This window comes from Lissotriton vulgaris, chromosome 4_1 (genome assembly GCF_964263255.1).
Source record: "Lissotriton vulgaris chromosome 4_1, aLisVul1.2, whole genome shotgun sequence".
Taxonomy (NCBI): Eukaryota; Metazoa; Chordata; class Amphibia; order Caudata; family Salamandridae; genus Lissotriton; species Lissotriton vulgaris.
This window is the reverse complement of record NC_141691.1, coordinates 1,705,493,319-1,705,518,986: the sequence shown is the minus strand read 5'-3', so window position 1 is coordinate 1,705,518,986 and position 25,668 is coordinate 1,705,493,319.

The window sequence follows — 25,668 nt, the reverse complement described above, 5'->3', positions numbered from 1 at the left end:
AGAGTGGGACTCTATGATTAGAATAGGCACTGAGGCGAGAATTATCAGGTCCGTGGAATTTTGAGCCCAAGACCCGCCGAGGCTGGGAATTGATCCCTGGTCCCAGGCTAGACCTCTGCATCAGGGTCTGCCGCTCTAACCATAGAGCCACACTTCTCCACAAAAAACGACTGCCCTACACTACACATAAAGAATTTTATCACCGATATACCTCCTGCAGTCCAACTAGGACCAGATGAATCTGTCCCGTGTTTTCAAGATAGTGTTTCTATAGCAAAAAATAAAAATAAAAAGATGCTAAAAATAAAAATGTTGTTGTACAAATGAAACCACCGACTTAAAGGTCACTCTCAAACTTAAGTACGACATACCCCTATTCGCAGCAAAACATCAAAAGGGGTTCAAGATGTCATTTCACAGTGGACCTCGTGGGCCACTAGAATGAGAGATACGTAACTTAATGAAATCTACATGGTACAACGAGCCAAGTTCTCAAGTTTAATAATGGGACCATGTCTCCATCTTACCTCGATGTGAATGAATAATCGCCCCCTCTGTACTCTCAATGTATGTCTCCAAAGTAGATCTAAAACAAACATGAAAGTGCTCAGTATAAGTATATGTACATGAGCCTATTTAGTAAAAAGTAACCGCAACAGAAACGAAATCACCCGTATCTCCTAAAGCAAAACGCCATCCGTAAACGGGTCTCCGCTGCTCCTGTTGTATGTACAGCAAGCAGTAAACAGCCGCCATAAGTAATGCCAGGTGCTTCGGCGAGAGTGCGGCGCGCCGCCCTCTCCGTAATTAAACAAAAATAACGGACTGAAACACGAAACTCACCTGATCTAAGATGGCGCTCAAGTTAAGACAAATGTTATTAGAGTGGTGGGCTGAGGAACAGCAAATTGTTATGCCAATAATTATGTAAAAGAGAGAGAGAATAAGATAAGATAAAATAAAGTAAAATAGTGCAAATAAACTATTCTCAAAATCTGAAATGAAGGTGAAAATAATGCAAATGGTAACAGAAAGACTGCAAATTTCGTTAAGAAGCATGTAAAAACCCCTCACAGTCTAGAATCCCAGTGTGATAATCATAGAAAGCACAAGAGTTCATAATGGTCATTGAGACCCCTGGAATGACGGTCCCTAATTTTTTGATCCATTGTGTTTCTTTGCGTGATAATGTAGTGTTCATATCCATGCCTGTGTCTGGTTGGATATGTTCAAGTATAGTGAACCTAAGTTGCGGAATGGTATGTGCAGCGTTGATCCAGTGTGCTGCCAGTAAAGAGTTCATGTTTTTATTGGGTATCCGGCTCTTGTGTTCCACTATTCTAGTTTTAATTTTCCTGCTGGTCCTTCCCACGTAGATTAATCCACATGGACACTTTATCGCATAAATCACATTTTCAGTCGTGCAGTCTGAAGTGTGTCTTAGAGCGGTCCTTCTCATTAGTTCTTATCTGCTGACACAGGGCTTACTTCAGGACACATTTTTTTAGGCGCACTATGTTTCTGATTTCATTTCTCTTCACAATCTTTTCTATTGCTAGTTTCCCTCTGTTGGTGTCGTTTTTGAGAATGCAAATACCTACAGCTACATGATTATTGCTGATTACTATTTGCATTGTATTCCATTATTGCTATAACTGAGGCAACTGTATTTTTTTGTAGATTCGCAACCTGACTGACTCTGAAGTCTTTGAATTGAATTAACATTTGGGTTTTTTGGAATATTCATACCCCTGATGAAGGGTTCAGAGTGAACCCGAAATGCATTGGGTTGTTGATGAACATTTTTTTGGGATGTTAATTTAAACAATATGTTTCTCAATTCTTTAATATTGTGAAACTCATTAGATTAGATTTTTGAAATGTACTAGCTTGCAATTTGTATTTGAATTATTCATTACATTTTGATTCTTGTGAAATTATTGAAGTAAAAAACTTTAGTTTACAATTTGTGAAAGGTTTGTTTATGACATTTAGGCCTGAGTGCCGTTAAGCTGTGCAGAGCTTAGTCCCGGGTTTCCTTGGACCCACATTTAAGCATTGACTAAGGTGCAGTCACTCACTGACTCCTACAATAACATCTCCAACATCATGGATGACATTGCTCAAATCCAACATAAAAATACATCAACAAAAATATCCAAACCTTGGTATAATGAAAACTTAAACACGGAACGTCGCAACCTTAGCGCAGTTGAACGTTCCTGGAGATCAAATCCTTCCTCGGACCTAACTTAAACTCCTAGGAGAGGTTAAGAGCCTCTACTACAAACAAATCAAGAGCGTCAAGGCTAACTACTTCACACACCAATTGGATCAAGTGACAAACCGTCCCAAGAAACTTTTCTAATTGGTCAAACAGCAATCAGTTGTAGGTTCAAACTTCTGTGAACCTGTAGGCAGCCCACCTTCTTGCGGCAAACTTGCTGCTTTCTTCATTGAGAAATCAAAACTCATCTCCACTGACCTCGCCTCTAAGAAGGCTTTACTGCTCTCCTCCAGGGCAGCATCACCCCTTGACCTCTTAGTAAAGCTCAACTCTACCCCCCAGAATGCCAAGAACAATGCGTCTTGGGGCACCTTTACACCATTTAGTGAACAAGACATCAAAAAGATCCTCCTGAATATTAACCCATCCAACCACTTCAGTAATCCGTTACCCCCGGCCATCTTCAAGCGAATCAAGAATGCACTCATCCCCACCTGGACAAGGATTGTAAGTGCTTCTCTATCTCAAGGCACGATCCCCGTCTGCCTAAAAGCAGCTCAGGTATCACCTATACTAAAAAAAACTAACACTGACAAGACTGATCTCAATATTTTCCGACCTACCTCCAACATCCCCATCCTAGCGAAAAATGCATTCAATCCCAACTCTGTGCTCACATAGAGAACTACCAAATCCTTGGCCAGCATAAATCTGGCTTTCAGAAGGGGCATAGCACCAAATCGGTTCTCACTCATGTTATGGATGACATTTTAAAAATGCTCCATCAAAACGAATCCTGCCTCCTGATACTCCTTGACCTTTCCTCCGCTCTCAACACTGTTAATCATGACAGCCTCCTATCCATTCTGCAAAACAGGATGGGTTTTTGTGATTGGGTGCTACAATGGCTCTTGTCCTTCCTCCACCACAGAGCTCAAAGAGTCAAGGCAAATCACTCTCTCTTCCAGCCCTCTGGGGTCCCCCAAGGATCTGCCTTATCTCCTATCCTCTTCAACCTTTTCCTAGAACTATTAGCTAACTCATTAAACTCCACGGGTATTCTTTTCCACATATATGCTGACGGCACGCAACTCTATTTGAAAATCTCATCCCCAGTAAACATCATCTCCGTCAACACTACCCTAACGTCTACTCAAAACTGTTTAACTGAGAACCATTTCCTGCTCAACACTAACCCTGGGCGTAGTTTGCGAAGTAGCGCTACGCATAGCAATGCAAAGTGCACTTCGCAGTACGCAACCACTCGCAATGAGAAACCTGTCCCCGCGTTGAGAAGTTTGCCGGGAGGTTTATTTTCCATGCTCGCAATCAGCAACTTGTTGTTGCTGATTGCGAACGAGGAAAAAGTCTCACCGGGATGTCATTTTGCTTGCTCGCGGTCGCCAACTTGGCGTTGAGGACTGGGAGCAAGCAAAAAATGACAGCTGCACTATGCTACGCGAGTTTGCACTGTGCTACGTGCAATTCGCGTAGTGCGAAGTAGCGCAAACTACGCAAGCGTAGCGTAGTGCTTCGCCCAGGCTTACCTCAAAAACTGAATTTCTGCTCATCTCCCCTCCGAACAACATCCCCAAGCTAGACCACTGGCTGAGTCACCTCACTGCATTCAACTGCACTCCTCTCATCATAGACTCAGCCAAATCTCTAGGAGTCACCATGGACAAGCACCTGAATATGAAAAATCATATCAGCAACATATGTAAGGGTGCAAACCACTTGATGAGGGCACTCAGAAACATCCAACCTTTCCTTCCACTTAATGATTTCAAGCAGGTGGTCTAAGCGCTTGCCTACCGAGGCTAGATTATAGCAGCGCTACCCTCTTTGGCCTTCGCAAATACACCCTGGCTCACTTAAGGGCATCTCTGAATGCTGCTGCTAGACTGGTTACAGGCTCCAAGCGCAATGAGCACATATCGCCAGTTCTAAAATCCCTAAATTGTCTCCCCCACGAAGCACAAATTCAGTTAAAGATTGCCGTTATGATGCTCAAAGCCATCCACTTCAATACTCCCAGGTACCTGGCACAAAAACTTGAATTATCTTGTGGTGTAAGAGCCTCAATAAGCGCCATTACTTTCCTCTTGAAACCACTTATCCTGAGCAAAAAGAGAACTTGTCACAGAGCCTTCTCTGGCGCTGCCCCGAAGATATGAAACTCTCTACCACCGGAGGTAAGCAGAATCTCCTTAACAATGGTGTTCAAACTGAAAGTCAAAAGATTCCTTATAAATAAATTCCTTCCATAAGTGGGCTAGGTTCTCCTGCCCTGTGACTTTGTTCCTACTTTCATGGTACCATCATTTACTACTACGCTTCTTTATGGAATATTATGCCCCTCCTTCACTACCCTTGTTTAATATAACCCCCATGTGGCATTTGTCGTGTAATCTGTGATCATGCTTGTTTTTATCCCTACCTGTTGATGTATTTGCATTATTGTCCTTCCTTTCCTTCCTAATGTAAAGCACTGTGATATCCTATGGGATCGCGTTCGCACTATATAAAATTTTATAAATAAAGATAAAATAAAAATGTGTGCAAACACACCCTGTGGCGCGTCTTAAGTTGAGGAATTAATTCCCCTTCAATCCTGAGGGTCCCTGGGGGCCAACTAGCACACCAGGTACCTCCAGTATGCACCAAGGAGCTGCGTTGCAGAGAGGTGTCCAGATGCGATGCCCCTTTTTACAACTGCAACGCAGCTCTGTGGCGCTTTTGGGAGGTACCTGGTGGGCTAGTTGGCCCCCAGGGGACCTCAGGATTGAAGAGCAATTAATTCCCCAACTTAAAACTCCCCACAGGGCGTGTTTGCACACATGTCACCTCAGGCACTGCCCCCTCTGTGCAAACGCGCCCAATGGCGCGTTTTAAGTTGGGGCATTAAGTCCCCTTGAATCAAATTTAAAACAAATAAAATTGGAATGGGGCTGCGTGGCCCCCCTCCCGAGGCCATAATCGCCCCAGGGAACCCATCCCCCATGGCATGGCCAGTTTTAATTTTTCATTTTACTTAGAGGGGGGCTGCGTTGCCCCTCTTCTCAGGCCATTTACGGCCCCGGGGACCCCATTCCCCGAGGACGGCCTTTGTTTTTTTTAAATGTATTTATTTATTTTTGATTATTGAGGAGGGGGGCCGTGTGGTCCCCTCCCGGGCCACTTATGGCCCTGGGGACCCCATCCCCCGGGGACGGCCCTATCTGTTGGGGACCGTGGGGGGGTCTCCAATCCCGGCATTGCTTTTCCACACGGGGAGCTGCTAAGATGCAGCTCCCCATGTGGAAAAGCAATCTGCTTTGGTTTTTGGAAGAGAGAGCAGGTTTTCTGCTCTCTCTTCCAAAAACCATAGCAAACAGCAGTGTCCCGGGGGTTGGTAGCCCGGGACACTGTATGAGCCGGCCCTGTGGCGGTCCCCAGGGCCATCACAGGAATCCAGGAGGGGGCCGCATGACCCCCTCCCAACATTGTTGAAGCCCCGGGGAGGTGGTGGTCCCCGGGGCTCGGGGGTCCATAACGGAGCACCAAATTTACATATTAGTGACCCGGGATGTGGCGGTCCCTGGGGCATGTGGGGGGGCTCTAGACCCCATACAGGTATTTTTTTCATTTAAAAAAGAAGCCCCAGGGGTGGCGGTCCCCTGGGAAGCGGTGGGGGGCGTGTGCCCCACCGAATAATTACAGAGAGCCACAGGGGTGGCGGTCCCCAGGGCTTAGGGGGGGCTTTGAGGCCCCCAATAACATTTTAAAAAGAAGCCCCACGGGCTGGCGGTCCCCGGGCTGCAGGGGGGCTGTGTTGGACAAAATCTTGAATTCCAGGAGCAGGTAAATTCAGGCATTATTGTCTGGATTGTGTTGTCACTCATCACTGCTGGTGTCCATCATCCTGTTGTGTCCGACTTTATTTCATAGTGTCTGGACTGTGGTAATAGGCTGGACAACAAGATGACCCACTTTCATTTACTTCGTAATTAGAAGATACAGAGTTAAGCTTCCACATTTATTAGCTAGTTATCATGAGTGCACTGAACCAGTTCCCATACCATTGTACTGTTTGCTAATCAAAGTGCCTCTGGATTCTGTCTCTTCCAACTAAGAGGAAGATCATTTTCTTTGGAGTCCACAGCATTCTGGAATGTTTTCTCTAAAGAGCTGAAAAGATTTGTAAAACACCTGCAAAATGTAATCAGATTGGTAAATTATTATAAATGCACTTTCAATTATTTTACATAAATTATCTGTGTTGATCAGTCTCTATGTGTGGCTCGAGCATAGTGGCATGTTTCTAGGCATAGTACTGTGAAGTCTTATAAATAAGGAATCTAGCTCAGGTCCTTGTGATTTTCTGCACATACCTAATATATCTAGATTCTAGATCATCCTGCAGCAGGGGTTAAATATATAGCTGAGTAAATGTAAATCCCTCACACAAACCAAAGGCTATTGTCCTTAATTCCTTCGCTGCCAGGCCTTTACCCCCCTTCCCCCCGTTCCACACATTTTTTGGCTATTTGGGGTGTTTCGTGCTAAGGCCCCCATACCTTTTTGCCCACATAAGGTATCCATGCCAAATTTGCGTCCTTTTCTTCCAATATCCTGAGGATTCTAAAGAAATTTGGCAAAAATGCAACTACATTTTGGGTTTTGGGTAAAAGTGCTGCAGTAGACAGAGTCTATTTTTTTGTCTGTTTTTCGCTGCAAATGGTATCTACCAAAAGTTTGTGGGGCTGAAATCACCGTCTTCCCAACTTTCTGGAACAGGAAGATTTTTGTTAGAAGACCAACATTGTCTACACAATGTTGGCATTTTACTGGGACATAGCCTACTTTCCCTATTTTTGGTCCTTTCAACCTCCTTCCTATAAGTTGTAGAAATAGGTGTGAAACCAATAACTTCTGAAAAGAAGACAACATTCTGAATTCAGCAAGGGGTTATTTGTGTGGATCCAATAAGGTTTTCCTATAGAAAGTTAAAATAAAAAAATATTGAAATTGAGTTAAAAGAATAGACATTTGAGCCTACATTTTCACCAGTAACGTTTTCTAACTTTGCTAACATTTTGAAAGAAATATACTGCTATGTCAGCATGACCCTTCTGGTTGTGGGAATATATTGAGCTTGTAGGTTTACCAAGAACCTGAGGTACCCAGAGCCAATAACTGTGCTGCACCTTGTAATGGTTTTTCACTGTGTACCTGGTATTCTTGTGGTAACATATAAAGAGTGAGAAATTGGTATCAAGGAAACCTATGTATTTCCAAAATGGGAACAAGATAAGGAGTTTAGAAGCAGTTGTTATTTGCACATTTCTAAATTTGTGGGTAGCCATACTAGCATCTCAATTAGGGGGTGTTAGGGGACTAGTTTACTGAAATGTCTGGTTTTGGTAGGTTTCCTTAGATAGCCACCGAGCCAGGGACCAAAATCGCAGGTGCCCCCCCTTGCAAAACCAGGTTGTTTTGTGATAGATAAGTTTGATGTCTACACAATATGTTTTGGGCCCCTCTCTGTCGCAGGCACTTGGCCCACCCATACAAGTGAGATACAGTTTTAGCTGGAGATCTTGGGGAATGCTTAGGTGGTAGGAGATTTGTGTCTAACCAGTGATCCCACAACGTTCCCACACAGAAATGTAACAAAATTGGAGGTTTGCAGGTAAATTTGAATAAGAAAACATTTGGGGATCCACACAAGCCACACCTTCCTGGACTTCTCCAGGTGTCTGGTTTTCATAAATGTCTGGGTTTGGTAGGATTTGCTAGATGGCCACCATGACCTGGACCAAAAGTGCAGATGACTCCCTTGAAAAACCATGTCTTTTTGTTCTTTTTGAAGTCTGCACAGTACGTTTTGGGCCATTACCTGTCATGGGCCCTTGCCCCACCCACACTATTGTGGAAGCATTTTTATCAGGAGACCTGGGGGAACATTGGGTGGTAGGACATTTTTTTGGCTTGGTGATCGCAGAACTTTCCCACCCAGAAATGTGAGGAAAATGTGGTTTATTTTTGCAGATTTAAGGTTTGCAGGGGATTCTAGGTAAGAAAACCTTGTGGGTTCCAAGCAAGCCACACCTCCCTGGACTTTTTCTTGTGTCTAGTTTTCAGAAATGTATGGGTTTGGTAGTTTCTCTAGACGGCTGCCAAGCCTGGAACCAAAAGTGCAGGTGCCCCCTATCTATCTATCACAAAACAACCTATTTTTGCAAGGGGGTCAGCCAGGCTTTTTGTACCGTGCTCGGGGGCCATCTGGGGAACCTACCAAACCCAGACTTTTCTGAAAACGATGCTATTATTATTAGGCTCAACTTAGTGCATGGAATTTCCAAAACCATGGGTTGATTAAAGGGCACCTGCAATGGTTTATGAGTTAAAGGGCCTAATTACGATAAGAATCAGAGTGTCTTAGACAACAGGTCAGAGGCTTTCCATCTTACATCGATTGTTTCAAATCCAACAGCCTTACTATGATGAAGGCTGTCGGATTTGAAAACAACCCATCAGACTGACTGTATTCTGATGTGCTCAAGGAGCCCTTCAGCCGGTGGGGGGGCCGCTAATAATCCCCTAAATGCAGCATTTATGTTGTGGGGATTATGACTTTGGTTTACGACAGGGTTTTCATCCTGGCTTTCTGACATAAAAAACCTGTTAGAGAGCCACTTTGGGGGCCCCTAGCAGGGCCCCCTTGCTACAGTGGCCTCCGATTGATCCCTGCACTGAGAGGAAGGCACCATTAAGTACCTGCCACATGTGCAGAGATTAACATAAATACCAATTTCTCTATAGTAGCTTGCACTATGGCTGGTTTACGGCTGTAGGACAAGCTCTCATAGAGAAATGAGAGTGTGCAATCAGGACCTCCGACCTGAGGTTAGTCGGTCCTGATTCCGCAACGGTGACGGGCAGACGCAAGTCCCCACAACATCGTAATGAGGGCCTAAATGTTTAAATTACATCTCAAGTAGTGAAGAGAAAAAACAATGACACTGCCCGCACTACACTGTTCTTTAAGGAGAGTAAGTCTACAACTCTTTCTTTAATTGGCGCAGTGTTTGGGCTGTCATGAAAGCTTTGGGGTTGCTGTTCCAGATTGTGGGTGCATTGGTAGAAAAACCTGTGGCCTTATTTTATTCTTTTTTACACTTCATAGTCTTCAGTCCGATGTGTTGTCTGCTAGTGTGCCGAGAATATTTGTAGTCCTACAACAACCAGTGATAATGTTCCAAATTTCCAAACATTTCTTGAGAGTTTGTCTCTTCAAGCTATATCGCTGCATGTTAAAGAAGCTTACTCTCACATTAACTGCAAACAATGATCCAGAAAGGATCCTCTTTACTTCTAACTCTTTTACAAAATTACAAAGAATTAGCCAGTATATACAGCCCTTGACAATAAGGTCATTTGCACAATTTTAAATAAGAACTAAGACGTCCAGTTAAGTTCAACAAAGCCTTCTGCCATAAGCTCACATGCATTCAAACAGGTTTTCCTACAACATTTGTCTACCACCTTCCTGCCCTAAGAATGTGTGCTAGCAATGGATCTATCTTGGTTGTCTTTTGATTGCAGTATGGCTAAAGCCGGAGAGTGTCGGATGTCTTTCCTCAGCATTTGGAGTGATCTCTAAAAGGTTTGCATGTCTGTTTGCCCCTGTGAGGAGTTCTGGAAGGGACATTATTGTTCAGCTAAGAGGTCTGGGTTTTTTGTCTGTGGAGAGGTGAGGTGCAGCAGTCACGGCAGCTACCTTCGGAGCACAGGTTTCAAGGTTCGATCACCGGCTCTGGCGGCAGCTCAGCACCCTGTGACTCTGGGCAACAGCTTGCTTAATTTCCACAACGGTCCACTGCGCCTTGAGAACCGTAAGGGTGAGTAGTTTGTGCTTTACGTATACGTATTTACATTCACATTTTTTACATCTGTGGAAGCAACGGTGTTGGATCAACGTGGAACTCTGGTGCGAACGGTTGGATGTGACATTCAAGCCTCAAGTATGTTTCAAGTATGTTTCTCGGCTGTAGTTGATCACCATTCTCGGTGTTGCGTCAACCTACACTGTCTTCATTTTGTTTGGTAACCGCTTCATTGTAGGTGCTGGATGTGATCTCAACCAGGGAACTCTGGAACTTCCCTGACTTTGACTTTGTTAGCCAAGTTCGTTCTCGCATTCCAAGCAAAAGAGTTTGGTTTAAAACAAAATTAAATGTCTTGGATGGTGTGCTACGCTGTTTATGTATTCTCTTATACTACTGTTTATGCTGTGTTTTTGGATGCTTACAGGCATATTGTTTTAGAATCCTTGAGTGGGTGAGTTGTTTATTGGATCTACAGTCTCACTGTGTTAACACGTTTCTGTGGTTGTGAGGCTATTGTGTTAATACTCCCTGATGGCATAGAATGTGAGATAACTTTGATTTTTAAGTCACTCTGTGTTAAAACCTTGTGCGGTTGAGGGAGACTCAGTTTAGTCTCCTACTGGCTGTGTGTGCGGATTTAACTTTTACGCATGAGGTCACTCTGGGTTGTCCCCTTGTCATTGTTGTGGGAGTTTGTGTACCTCCCCCTGTTGGGGTGTGTGTACGAGACGGCTCTTAGGTTCCGAGCATCTCTAGCCTACCACTATTTATGTGGTTGTGGGTTGACATAGTTTTGTCGGATGTACGTTGTTACAACGTATGCTTTCAGCACGCATGCTGTAACAACGCGGTTTTTATAACGCATTCTTTTACAACGCATAATACAAAGGGGTGTTGGATAGTGAATATTTTAATTTACTATTCCAACACCGGTCCCCGTTGACACTAGGGAAGGTGTTGGATAGTAAATTAAAAGTATTCCCTATCCTTGAGCGCCCCCCAGAGTTGTGCGTTGTAATAGAATGCGATTTAAAAACAGCGTTGTAATAGCACTGAGTGCTAAAAGTTGCGTCGTAAACGACGTTCCCCAGTTTTGTCACCTTTGTGGGCAGTGTTTTTTGGGTTGATCCCCTTTTTGTTGTGGGAGTCTGTGTATCTCTCACTGTTGGGAGCGTGTGTGTGTGAGAAGGCTCATTGTTGTAGAGCCTCTCTTGCCTACCACTATTTTTGTGGTTGTGGGTAGACATAGTTTTGTCACCCTTGTCGGCGTGGTGTTGGAGGTGACTTGCTTTTGAGTCACTCGTGTCTATCACCTTTGAGTGGTTGGTTGGTGTATTTCGCTTCACCTTTAGCGCAGGTGTTTTCGCTGAGCATTTTTTATGTCCTTGTCCTCTCTTTCCTTCCTCCCTTTAGTTCGGAGGTTTGTCCTAGTTTGAGCATGTGTTTGCTGTAGTGCGTTTTCCTCTGCAACGTTGTGGTTTGTTCCCCTCTGTGTCCATGTCATTTCGGCCTGGACAGCTGGCATGTGTGTGGCTCAAGGGATTTGTTGGAAGTGCGTGGTGCAGTCTGCTGGTTTATTTGTTGTGTGTGGAAAGGGAGTGGATGTGAGTAAAGATTGATTTGTCCCTGTCCAGTTTATTTTCATCATTGTGAGTACATGGGTGGGCTGTGTCGTTTTTCATTATTGCATTGCATTTTGTTGACATTTATGCAAAATGCCATTTCATCCTGTGCTTTCCTGCATCTTGTTGTTAACTTGCAAACCCATTGCACTGCGTTTTATTTGCTTTTACACATATCTGGGGGCAGATTTACAGTAACTGGCGCATCCCTGCATATCAGCAGGGATGTGCCAGTTATTGTACGTCATGGCAGACAACTCTTGCGCTGCCATGGATGTGCCGCATTTACAATGCGGCGCACCATGGCGCTAGAATAGACGGATGCGTGACGCATCTGATGCCATAAAGGTGACGCAGTGCTGAGTTTTGTCGCAAGGGCGACGCAACTCCAGCACTGCTCAGAGGTGCCCTATACTAGCTGTGCTGCGTCACTCCTTACGCCTGCTTCAAGCAGGCGTAAGGTTTTGACGCAGCGGGGTCAGAAAAGTGACTGAGTGACATCTTGGAGATTTCACTCAGGCACTTTCCCGAGGCATTCCTGCCCCGGAACGCCCCCCAACCCCTGCCCCAGAACACCCACATAAAACCTGACGCAGGTTTCATGTGGCGCAGAGTTTTACAACATGACGCATCTCCTTAGATGCGTCCCGTTGTAAATACCCCACAGCATGGTGCTGGCTTTGCTCCGCCGCTGCTTCACCAAAGTGATGCATCAGCAGCACAAAGGTGGCGTACTGGGCTTGTGAATCTTCCCCCTGGTTTGCAATGGATCCTTTCAGATTTCTGTGCATGTTATATTTACCAATGTGTGCTTTTTCCATGGACCATTGCATTTGTGTATTTGTTCACTATGAGGAAGGGAGAAGTGTTGTACCTGCTGCTCAGCCAGTGTGAATGTGGTGTGGAATGTTGGTGTGGATGATGTCACAGAATGTTGGATGAGTGAGGCTGACAGTTGGAGAATGGGACAAGCAGAAGGAACGCTGCTCCTGGTGGGGCTCTCTGTACCTTTTACTTTGAACCTACAATCTGATTAAAATACCATCATACGTTTATCTGGAACTGGGTCCTCTATTCTTTACAACAGACAGAAACTTTGTAATAATTGTTTCGGACCACTGCTATAGTTACAATTTGGTTACCCCCTTCTGTAAGCTTGCTGGACATTGTGCACAATGTTTGCCAGATATCAACTTGAGCATGCATCACATTATATATTGTATTTATTTTGTTTACGTTAGACCTTAATTGTTGCTTTCTTTAATAGCATACAAGTGTTTAGTTATCCAATAGGTTGGAAGATATTCCAGCCCACTAAGGGCATGGGTATACAATGCATATTGTTACACATTGCATCAAACATGATCCATACCTGTGGCAGCCACTATTATTCACAAATATCATGTAGCTCTAGGGGTGCCCCCTGCTTTTTCATTCATTTATCAGTTGAACTTGGCCCTGTCTACAAGATCATCCCTAGACTGTTTTTGTTCACTCATCCTGTTTTTTGAACTCGGTTTTGTTAGCTTCTAAGACTCTGTGGACTTTCCCTTTACCAACCAATGCTAAAGTGAATGTACTCTCTTCTTTGAACATTGTAAAAATGGCTTACATCCAAATGGCCTATTTAATTTACTTGTAAGTCTCTGGTAGAGGGGTACTACCTGTACTCAGGGTCTGTAAATGAAATGCTACTAGTGGGCCTGTAGCACTTATTGTGCTGCCCACCTTAGTAGCCCGGCAAACATGACTCAGACCTGATAATGCAACCTGTGTGTGCAATTTTAAACTGCCATTTCAACTTGGCAAGGTAAACCTCTTGCCAGGCCCAAACCTAATATAACATAATGCGCATTAGAAAAGCGCACGTTTACCCTAAAGGGTTTCTTGGCGCTGAATAATAGATTTTTATTGTTACCCAGCTCAATGATACACATTTGACCGACCTCAGAATGATGAATGGTCGAACGGACCTGCCAGGATTTGAACCTGTGGCCATTCGGTCAAACACAGCCCCTACAGTGGATGCATTAGTCCACTCACCCACCAGACCCTCTCTTGAAACACATATACGTCACCCTTAAGGTGGGCCCTACACAGCCAGGAGTGCAGGGTGCAGTGAATTTAAAGAGTTGGACATGAACTTTTAAGTTTTACATTTTCTGTAGTGAAAAACTCTTTAATTTGTTTTTCACTACTTTGAGGCCTACCTCTCCCATAAGATAACATTGGGTGAACTTATCACATTTAATAAGTGATACATTTTAATTGGGAGCAGATTGGAATGTTGAGTTTGGTGTCCTCTTTAATGAGAAAGTCAGATTTTTTTTGTCACAATCCTAAAAATGCCACTTTTAGAAAGTTAGTGTTTCCTTGTCCTAACCATTTGGTGCCTGCAGCCTGTCTGTGGGTCACATGACTAGTGTAGCAGGCAGTCGGTCTTTGTGTATTGCTCCCAAACAATGAGACAAAGGTAAGCTAGGTGATGGCAAGATGGGTCACTCTAAGTTAATGAGAGGGAGGAGCTGCCACCTACCACACTTGCACATCACAAAGCCTCTACCTGAGAACTCTCACAAAGGGTGTGTCATTGGACTTTTGAGACCCCAACAAGCTGGGGCCAGGGCACGGAGGAAGGTGATGCCTGATACCACGGGGTGCAAACACCTCCAGAACCTTCTCCTACTTTAAAGAAGGCACCAGGTATAAATATTGGAACCTTAAGCTCAGCTCTGTAGTACTTATCTGACCCAGGACAGCCAGTTTGACTCCAAGGTCTAGTTGGCTGGCAACCTGACCATAATCTCATGGACAGAAGACTCCAACTATCTTGAACCCAGCACCTGGACTCTCTGTGAAGTGAGTTTTACCCTCCCAAGGGGTGCCACCCTAGTTATGGATCCTTAGAAGTGAGCCTGAAAGTGCTCTACCAGTTCCAACTATGGTCACTGAAGAATTGACACATCGGACAAACAGTGCAATGCCCCACCTCACCAAACTTGCACCATAGTCACTGTGTGACACATCACCTCATTAAACTCTGCTTCAAGCCCGCTGCATGGTTCGACTCAGTGAGCGACCCATCTTTGATGCAGGACTTTGCTTCGCAAGCTCCTCATTGACATCATTCTCGATGATGATGACACAGGGCCTCTCATTGCAGCTTCTAGGTATTGCTCAATGCATCTTCGACATGGGACTATGAATCCTTCTGCAACCAGGATTTGAGGTACTTTTGTTCAGCTGGCCTAACTGTGTCCCTGTAGCTGTCCCACACTCCATTGTATTCTGTTGTCTTGATCTGGTGCAACCAGATAACCACAGTTAGCCCTTGGTGCTTTTTGGTGCTATTTTCACCTAAATCTGTAAAATTGCATATCTCCTGTTCTACTGATTGGATTTTTGTTGTCTTCATATTGATTTATTTAGTAAATGTATCTATATTTTCCCAAATTGGTGTGAGATTTTTCTTGTGATGTGTTTCATTTTATTACTGTCTGAAGTGCTCCATAAATACTTTACATGTTGCTTCCAAGTTAAGCCTGACTGCTCTGTGCCAAGCTACCAGAGGGTTGAAGAGCAGTTAATTTTGAGTTTGCTTTTGACTTCACCGTGACAAGGTTTGTTGTTGCTATTTGAGTAGGGTTTTGCCCCGTCAAGCAATAACCCAGTTTCTTCCTTCAGTCATTTAAAAGACTGTGCAACTATAACAGCATTTTTGTTGAGTTTTCCCATTTGCTTTTCTTTCAGACTCTGCTATGTCCCAGTAGTACAGGATCTTTGGGTCTCAGACACAGACCCAACTGGTATATAGTTATGAATTGGACCTCTATTAATGTCATGTGTACAAGGTCAGTATCACTATTTTGCACTAACAACTTTGTGTAAGCAGCAATAACAAGGTTTGTTATAAGGATTTCAGTTTACATGCCAGTTCTAAGACTTCATCCATGCAATGTGACAAGACCAGCTCCTTTTCACTACGAGTCAGTCCTTTACTCACTTTTCACTATTGGGATAACTATGTGTACTGGGAGTTAATTGTCACTTCCTGACTAGTGATCCAAGCGTTCACTACTGAAACAGGTTAGGATTTCGTTGCCAATTGAACAGTAAACTTACAGTCAGTGTAAGTGTTTCCCTTTTTAGGTAGAATAAAGGAACACTGTGATGTTTTAAGATATAGTTTTATATATTCTGTTGGCATGTAATAAAATAACATTTTAATTTTTTTATATTTCTTGTTTTTTTAAAGTAAATGTATTCTATTAAAGTTAACATGTTTATTAATATAAAAAATGTAATACACTTACCTATTTTGTGATAATATCTTGATCTTCTATATTTTTGGAGTTGATATTGTGTCCTTTACTTAAACATATGTAAAATCAATATTGTTGTTGGTATGTGTGTATTTCAATATTTCTGGCTTCAGTATTTTGTCATACAATCTCTGTCTCACCAAATGAGGCCTATATTGTGAGGGGTGAGTGAGTATTTCGTTTAGGCAAGTCATTTACCTGATTGTTGTGAAAGAGGCTAGTGACTTTCCTAAAGCACCATGATTTCTGCTGACAGTATAAATATCTGTCCAGGATTGTTTGAACAGTACCCTGTCCACTAAATCCTTGGTCTGCATGCCTGATATATAGGCCTGCCAACCTTACTAGGTCATCGACAGAGCCAACTCTAGGGCATATATTTACAAGGAGCTAGCACCGCCGCAGCATCAATTATTTTAATGCAGCGGCGGCGCAATCAGTGCCATACACTGATCTATATTTACAAACTGATAATTTGGGAACAATGAGTCAGTTTGGAGAGGCCTGCATTACACTAATCCTGAGCTAGGTAAAATGAATGCTGGATAGGCATTCCCACTTTAGAAGCCATGTAGAACTGGCTCAGTGAAATTTGCAACTTGTCACTACGTTTCTCTACAACTTGACTGAGTCAAAATCCCTACTCCTTCTCAAATCAGGTAAGGATTGATGGAGGTCTTTTAACATGGGGCTCGCCTCATTGCTGGAGTTGCATCAGTCGTACGACCAACTCCAGCAATGCATCACTTTAGCGCCACAAGATGCGTCAGTTCTGATCCATCAGTGAATCCTTGCACCATAAAGCACAGTAATGCAAAGGCAGTACATTCATGGCGTCGTTAGAGCATTTGCGGCAGGCACAAGAAATCTGAAGCATCAGTTTTTGTAAATATGCCCCTATGTTTTGGCCTTTCAACCTTCCACCCTTTGTCCCTTATTGCCATAAATAACCAGGCAGTAGGGCTCAAACATTTTTTTAAATGACTCCCACACCATTGGAGACTACTCCCATAGTGAGGGGGTAATTCGTTTTTGCTTTTTCAAAATTAAAATCCTACTTTGGGGTGTTTTTTTTTTAGAAAAAATCAGAAACAAGGTAAAAGTTTGATGGGAAGCCATCATGCTTGATGGCACCATCTGGCAAACATTTAACACATTGACACAGGTTCCTTAGGATGTTTAGAGAACATCCAAAGGGCCAGAGACAACATCTCTAAATGTGGAGGAAGGGTTCTCCATCAGTGTGCTAGAATATTTCACTCCGTCAGGACAATGGATTATTTTACTCTATCGACCTGATGAAAGCCCATCCCCGGACTCTAAATGAGGCTTACAACCATATTTCCTCAAGAACAACCACAGTTCTAAAATGAATCTTATGACTACTTTCCTTTTTGTGGCCAAGACAGTGTTTGTCTTTCGAGCAAGAGCAATCAGAATTGTTTTCTACCTGTCATCCTGTCCTTAAGTTAATGCTGCTGGCTGAGTGTCACTGCTTCAAGCCTGCATTTAAGATCCCCATTTTAAGGTTCCTTTCAGCTCTGATGGAGACAGTAAAGGCACTTACTACCCTCACTGGAATTACTAAACCCGTAGAACACAACAGAACTGCTATGTTTCACCTGGAGATTTCTTCTACTGAAAAGCCAAAATGATGAATTACTGGGGCAAATGGTAAACCGGAATAAACGTTTCTGCTGGTAATTTCTCATTTGTATGCAGAACTTCAGGTTTCCATTTTGAATAAATCCACTGGTAACTTTTCTACCTCCCCTTAAAATTCTTGATACTGCTGGTGTTGATAGCTCCATGTGGAAAGAGTTCTGGGTGTGATACCAGGTGACTCAAAATGAGGGTTAAAAAGTCAAATGGTTCAAGAAAATTTAAAGTTTTAGAGAGGATGAATGAAATCACTGGTCAGTACATGGAGCACAGGTAGCGCTACAGACTAGACTAGAGTATTGCAGCGTACATATGCAGCCAGCTCCTTCTTAGGGCCCGATTCCGATTCCGTTTTGAAATCATTCCGACTGAATTAGTTTAGAAATGGTTTCCAACTGACTCGGTTTTGGAGGGTCAGGATGCTTCCAGATACGATTTGGTTGGGCTCCCATTGACTATGTTCCAACCAAATGCATGGGCTCCCATTGAAGAAAGAGGTGGCTGGGAAAAATTGGGCACCCTGTGGTGGGCACTCCCTGGTGCCTGCCACAATGAGCATGGCTGGTAAGGGGGACCCATGGTTACCCCCACATGCCTGATCGGGAAGGCACTGGGTTCAGGGGGTCCCTCTAATGGCTTCCAAAGTCTGATTCTGACTGTTGAAGACTCAAGTCAGACGGCACAATTTAGAAAGGCTGTCTGAATCCAGCATCGTAATATGTCATTCGGAAACGCAGCCCATAGAGACGTACGATTCTGCTCCATACAGCTCAGTCATTCGGAATGCCACTGGGTTCGATTTGGGATATTCCTAACGCCTATCTCGCATCGTACTCGGTGCGTCGGAAACCTTTCCGATTCGATCGGAAATACACGTTTCTGATCCGATTCAGATGGACCAAATGCTGTTAGGAGGCCTTCTAAACCGCAGCAGAATTGGGCCCATAGAGGTAAACCATTGAGCAAAGGCAGATTTTGAAGGTTTGCCATGATACACGGTTATGTCTGACAAATTAAATAGCGTCAGATTCACTCAGTGGTACACGTATCCTCCCAGGCAATGCTCTACAGTTATGTGTAATTATTTCGTATAATAATGTGCTGCTGGCTGCAGTCTTGGATGCAAAATGTCAGTATTTGGATAATACCACTATTGTGGGAGTATGCTCTGGTGCAGTCAATACTATAATCCTTCCCATAGTTACATACTATGCAGGGCTGTTTTTTTGTCACTAAACTACCTTTATAATTTGTACAGTGTACTTCTCTTACCATACTTTTTATGGTTCCCATGGTAATGAAAGTGTGACTGGTTTACTACTTTTTTTTAAATAAACCGATACAACCTACACAATACTAAAGTTCTATTTTTCATAGTTGGATTACTCGTAAAATATATCTCTAGCAGCAAAAATGAACTAAAGCCGTACGAACTAAAATTCATAATTTAGTGAGGGAGGGAGTACAATTGCCTATATTTCTGTTCTATATGTGTTGTTGCATGTATTTCCCCAGAGGTCAGGGAAATAGAGAAACCGAAAGTACATTACTCCAGTCTAAGGACAACATGAGATTGATCTGCGAACAGTTTCCAGCTCTTCTGAAACATGTACCATCTGCAAAGAAATATGTAGCATCTAAAAATAAAATTGAAATTTGATCTATACAACATATATTTTCGAAGGTTGTCGTTATTTTTTTCCATATTAGTCTCGAAGTGCTTTATTAATTCAATGCTTTCTCTCTTGGTGTGTTTGCTTCTCGCCAGGTCTATTCAAAAGTTCTCACAATGAACAATGAAGGAAGTTTCTCATTTTTTGAGAGAGAACCCAATAAATAAAAGAGGCCTGCCCTGCACCAGTTCATCACCTTGTGAGCGAACTCTAGAAGCCTTATCATACAGGATGAAGGTGAGTATTCGCTCAGGGCAGATCTGTGCGCCACTTTTTATGTGGTTGCACTTTCCAAAGAGCGACCATATAACTTGGAATTCCTCCGAGTTAGTGCATGCGCAGCTCCAAAACAGGGAGCAGTGATTATATCTCCCCGTTTTCGAGCTGTGCTCTCTACAGTATATGCATTAACTTTGATCATTCGAAGGTAAATGTGCGCGCTTTAGAACGTGCAGAACAAAATAGACGCGCAGCTGTGCCCTGCATAAAGGCACACTGTTAAAATGGCTGCTTTGCCCAAATCATGATTCCTGTCTGTGCAGAAGGAAACCTGGCACCCATTTTCTGTAACATTACACTTTCTCCTTCATACACACCAAGTCTGTGAGTTACCTGAAAGTACATCCATAAGCCACAGACTGCACAGGTTGCTAACAGAAGGCAATATCCATGATTCTGCATTTCTAAGTTGTGCTGCCTGTAGCTCATGTTCTATTCAAGGATGGGCGTAACTCGTGTAATTCCGTGTAGCATAATCAAGTGGAATAGTCTTAAAATTCTGTAAGATTGCTCAGCATCTCACAAGAAGAGTAAATCTAACTTTACTGATAATAATGTGCTCTTCAGTAGGATTTTCACCCAATTTACTTCCAGCATTTAGCACTAGTTTATTAGTGCACAATGTGCTATTGCATCCAAAATGGACGAGTGGATGCATTTTACACCAAGAAAGTAGCCCTAAATACAAAGCAATATGATTAGCAACTTGAGCAGATGCTCATACTTGCTCAATTTATTGTTTCTGTAGTAATGTCCCTCCCAGAGTACTTTCATTTGCGCAAGAGAAATCACAAAATTATTGGTAAGTTCGCATAAAGAGTAACCCAGAATTACCACAATTACCCCAGTGTCATTAAAATTTCTATAGACACAAAAGGAGCACAAGGGGGTATACAGTCAGGTCGCCCCCACTCAACAGTCTACAAACACAAGTAGACCTGGCCAATTCCGAACAGCTAAATATATTCTAAAGACACCTGAGGACTTTATAAAATATTTCAAAACTTCCTCCAGGGCAAGGCACACTACCACTAGCCTAGTGTCTAATTGTTTAACTTTAAGAGAAAACGTCAATACACCACATCATATGAAAGAAAGATTTTGTGTCCACACAAAGTTTCTGAAAAAATGTGAGAAAAGTAAGAAAGTACCTCACGGTAGTAACACCAAGGGGTCTTGCTGGTTGGTACTCACTAGCTCACCCAATTATCATCATCTGTAGCTTTCTTACACAAAAGGAAAAGTGTGTGCTTCTTCATAGAATTCTCAGAGGTGAGAAAAGGGAAAGAAACAGTGAAAAAACGTGTGTAAATGCACTGTCAGTGCTTGTGTCACTAAAGTGCCCGCTGGTCCCAGGTCTTGTTCTAATTCTTACAGGTTCTGAGTTACTGTATGGACATTTTAATTGAAATTTAATGTGCCCGCTGCTTCCCCTGTGAACTAAGGTGTTCTCACAGCATACATCCGCCCTTAGTTGAAAATGCTGCATAGTATTAACTTTCAAAATCAGCACATCTGAAGCAGGCTAGTGGGAGGTACAGCCATTTGGGGAAGCCCAATTGGAAAAAAAGACTCTACCCAGGAACCTCCATTTCAACTGGAAAAACACTATTAGTATATGAAACTGCTCGCACCTGCTACACTTTGATATCGTGACTACCCTTTGATATTGTGATTATACCTCTCCGTGTCATCTTAAGGATTTCCGGGGCCCTGGGCAAGACATAGGCTGGGGGGAGTGTTCCAAAGAACACTGACTTTTAATATGCATTTCCTGCTAATCCAAGCTTGCATAACACCAAAACCTTACTGAATTATATCTTAAACATTGAGAAACTAGGTCACACAAAAACAATTTCCTCCCCAGTGACCACGAACACTCCTAGGATGACACTGGGGAGAGAGAAACAGAGTAAGAGATACAGACAGAGAAAGGTAGAGTGGTAGTACACAGAGGTCAAATAGAATGTTCACTTTCCCAGGTGGCCCTTTGAAATGTGGGGACACCCTGGGCAACTACCCACTTTGCCAATGCCTAAACTTTCTCTCTCTGATACGTGTTGCTTCATTTGCAACTGCTATCTCTCGAATCTGAATGCCTGTTCAGAGCAATACGACATCAAATCAGCAATTGCTGACAGTGAGAATGCAGGTCTGTCAGGAGCTGTCTACACCCTCCGTCCAGTCACTTGCTCATGCTGGTGGGTACAGAATCCTTCACCAGAAAGTAGAAGGGAAACAATTTATTGAGCTTTCCCTGTGTCTGAGCAGTTTAGTAAATGTTGCACCCAGTGCCTAATTTGAGCTGGTGGTTTTCAGTGCTCATCATCAGCACTAAATCACCATACTCAATGCCCAAAATAGACCTAAGGCCTTGTTCAAAGTGGTAAAAGATCTTTCAGGCATGACTTCGGCACCTAAAGACCCCTGTCTGGACACAACTCAATGTAATGCCCTGGCAAAAGAATTTCTGGAGAAAATAGATAAGATCGACGCTATTTTTAACGCTACTCCCACTGTTTCTTCCACTTCAGTGTCTCATTTACCCATTCCTGGTTCCATCGATGCATCTAATCCAACTCCCACTGCCTCCGTACTTCACTCCTGGGAGCCGATTTCGCTCTCACTCTTTCAAAAATATCTTAATGAAATAAAAACTGGTTCTCCCCTTGATCCTATGCCTCCACAAATATTGCGAACTTTGGATCCAACCATACTCCAGATGATTCTGAATCTTCTAAATGCTTCATTGGTTGAAGCTACGGTCCCTAACGAATGGAAACACGCAATGGTGGTTCCATTGATAAAAAAGGCAAACGCGGACCCAAATAACCCTTCCAACTTTCGTCCTATTTCTTTGCTCTCTTGCTATTCTAAGGTTCTTGAAAAACACGTTATCTCTCTTCTCACTTCTTATGTTGAATCCTCTAATCTTCTTCACTGTTCTCAATCTGGGTTCAGGGCCGGCTTCTCTACTGAGTCCACGCTCCTCGGTGTATCTGAGACCATTAGAAGACAGGTGGACAGCGGGGAAACAGTGGCACTCATGTTCCTTGACTTGAGTGCCGCTTTTGACACCGTCTCCCATCCCATCTTGCTGTCCACCTTGAAATATGTGGGTATTGATGGTCCCGCCCTGGCCTGGATCGCTAGCTTTCTTTCTAAACGCACTTTCCAAGTCTTCTCTTCCTCGTCTGTTCCCTCCATCTTTTCCTCCCCTCACGGTGTGCCCCAGGGGTCTATTCTTAGCCCTCTCTTTTTCAATCTTTATGTGAGACCTCTTGCCTTCCTGGCAGAGCAAGCATGCCTCACGATCTATTCTTACGCAGACGATACACAAATCGTCTATTCGCTTTCCACCAATAAACATCTCCCCACGTCTTCCCTGCAGTCCGGGTTGGAACAAATCGCCAACTGGATGCACAGTTATAAATTAAAACTGAATGGTGATAAAACAGAGCTACTCCTATTCGGCCCTCACACCTCGCTCTGGGGCCCCCAACATTGGCCTCATCAGATGGGCCCCACTCCTACCCCTTCAGCCTCAGTTCGCAACCTCGGGGTCCTTTTTGACAACCAGCTGTCATTTAAGCAACATGCTGTAAAAGTCTCTGCCACCTGCACTACCATCATAAGGTGGCTGAGAAAAATCACGTGGATGCTTCCTGCTGACACCCTGAGGACAGTGGTCCAGGCCCTTGTCACCTCACACATTGACTACGGGAACTTTCTGCTTCTGGGTGCCTGTAAGGAGGTAATAAAGAAATTTCAGGTGGTTCAGAATATGGCAGTCCGCCTTCTCTGTAACTTGCCTGCCAGGTCATCGGCCTCCATCCATCTGCGCAAGTTGCATTGGTTGCGCATTGAGAGCCGAGTAAAATTTAAAGCTCTCTGCATAATGCACCATATTAAAATGGGTAAAGCTCCTAAATACCTATCCTCTTTAGTCCAGCATTATGTTCCCTCCCGTACGCTGAGATCGTCCACACAAAACAAGTTTCTGATCCCTCGGGTCAACAGAGCTAAAATGGGAGGCCGCTCGTTTGCTCTACTGGCACCCTCCTTATGGAATTCCATGCCCCAATCCTTGCGATCGGAAACCTGTTACTTGACATTCCGTAAAGGAATTAAGACTTGGCTTTTTAATACTTAATTTGCGTGCTCATTCCCTCTCAACTTCACTCACTTTCTGTTTTTCTTTAGCGCCGGGAAACCTCCGGGTAGCTGCGCGCTCAATAAATGCAATTATAATAATAATAATAATAATTGTCAAAACAGGCCCTTAGAGGCGCTGTTTGTTTAATTTAGAGACTAGCACATCAGCAGTTCATTGTTAATTCAATATACATTATAAATGCCTAACACCTGCAGCCAAAGCCATTCCTGTAGCTTTGGGGGCCCGGGATAGTCAGAATTGTCAAACTTGTACAACTGTGATGGTTAGTTGTTGTGTAGTTACTGTGATTGGCAGAGATGACAGCAGCAAAGAGTGGTGCAAGTGGAGGTGGCCTCCTGAAGGGGGCTCTGGAACTTATTGTTTTTACAAATTAAACACTGGTTGCACACACTGATGTGGCTATTGTAGGCTGCAACGATTGATGGGGCATCCTTGGTTACTCATGAAAATCAGCTATGACTAGCCCTGCATTAAGAAAAGCAGTCTGGGTCTGACATGCTGGCTTGCTGGACAGCTTGTGGAATAGGCCCTTTGAATGTGAAGCCCTAACCGCCTCAAGTGTTCCTGCAGTGAGAGGGACATCCTATGTTAGAGTCAAGGGAGCTGTGCCCAATATGATCACCAGCAACATACTTACCCTTCCTTTATTTACCATGATGGGAGAGGCATTGATTGAGCACCACAATGTTGATCAGGTTCAATCTTCCCTGTTTGTTGACAGCCTCAGTCTCCTAGATATGTAACTAAACACGCTCAAAGACCCTCTCTCTACTTCTAAGGAGGAGTGTTTTACCTGAAGCAACCATATGTATGAGCACAATTCAACCGACAGAACATCAAAAATACACTTAAGGAGACAAGACGATTTCAACAACTGTCCCCTTCAAAGCATTTCATCCCCATAAAATCTAAATACTCTTAAATGAGCAACAGTATTTCGACATTGCTTATAGTAATGCTTTAATGAACTAGAAGGGACATAATTGCTTTAAAGGGGCCAAAGTCACTGCCTCTTTGTAAATCAAAAGCATACTCATAGATCTGTACCACTGTAGATCCCCAAGAAATTGCAATACATGGAATATTCCACCACATTTCTGCCAATACATTTCAAGATTTAGGAGCACTACAAGAGTTAATCAGAGTTAGACATCATCAAGAATATTATTTTCAGTGAACGTTTATTAGAGTGTATGAAGATATAATTTTAGGCTAAATTAATCAAATGTACTAAAGAATACAAAAAAGTGATGGAAGGAATGCCGGAATTATTCTCAGCTACTGGTAATTAGACTTGGCCATATTCATTTCCATTGTAATTTTGCACACCATGCCACCTTTGTTTGGACCCAGCCATATGTAAACCAGTCTTGACCCTGCTCCTGATGGGAACAATCCAGCCTGAACTGCCAGGACAGGTCCTCTCTGGACCGGAACACAAGCAACCCATGAATAGTTTCGCACTAATTAGGGTACATCGGCGAGGTATAACTTGGTTCCAGTGACACAGTGTGCATGAGACACACATATGGGCATACTCGTCCCACTAAGGGAGACCCAATGACTCCAAGCTCATTAGGTTTTTGTCTGAAATACCCTTGTGGAAGTTTAAACCTTTTATGTAAATGTACCTCATAACAATGTAGGAATGTGCCTTAACATCAGCAAGGAAAATACGTGTCAATATTGTGTTTAAAGAAAATGCGCCTTTATGAAACGTGCAAAAATAAATTCTGCCTATTCCTGTAGAAAGCTCTGATTTTCATCATTCTTACATTACTAGGCCTCAATATATTTCTTTTTTCCGTTGTTTCCCTTTAATGAAATAAATG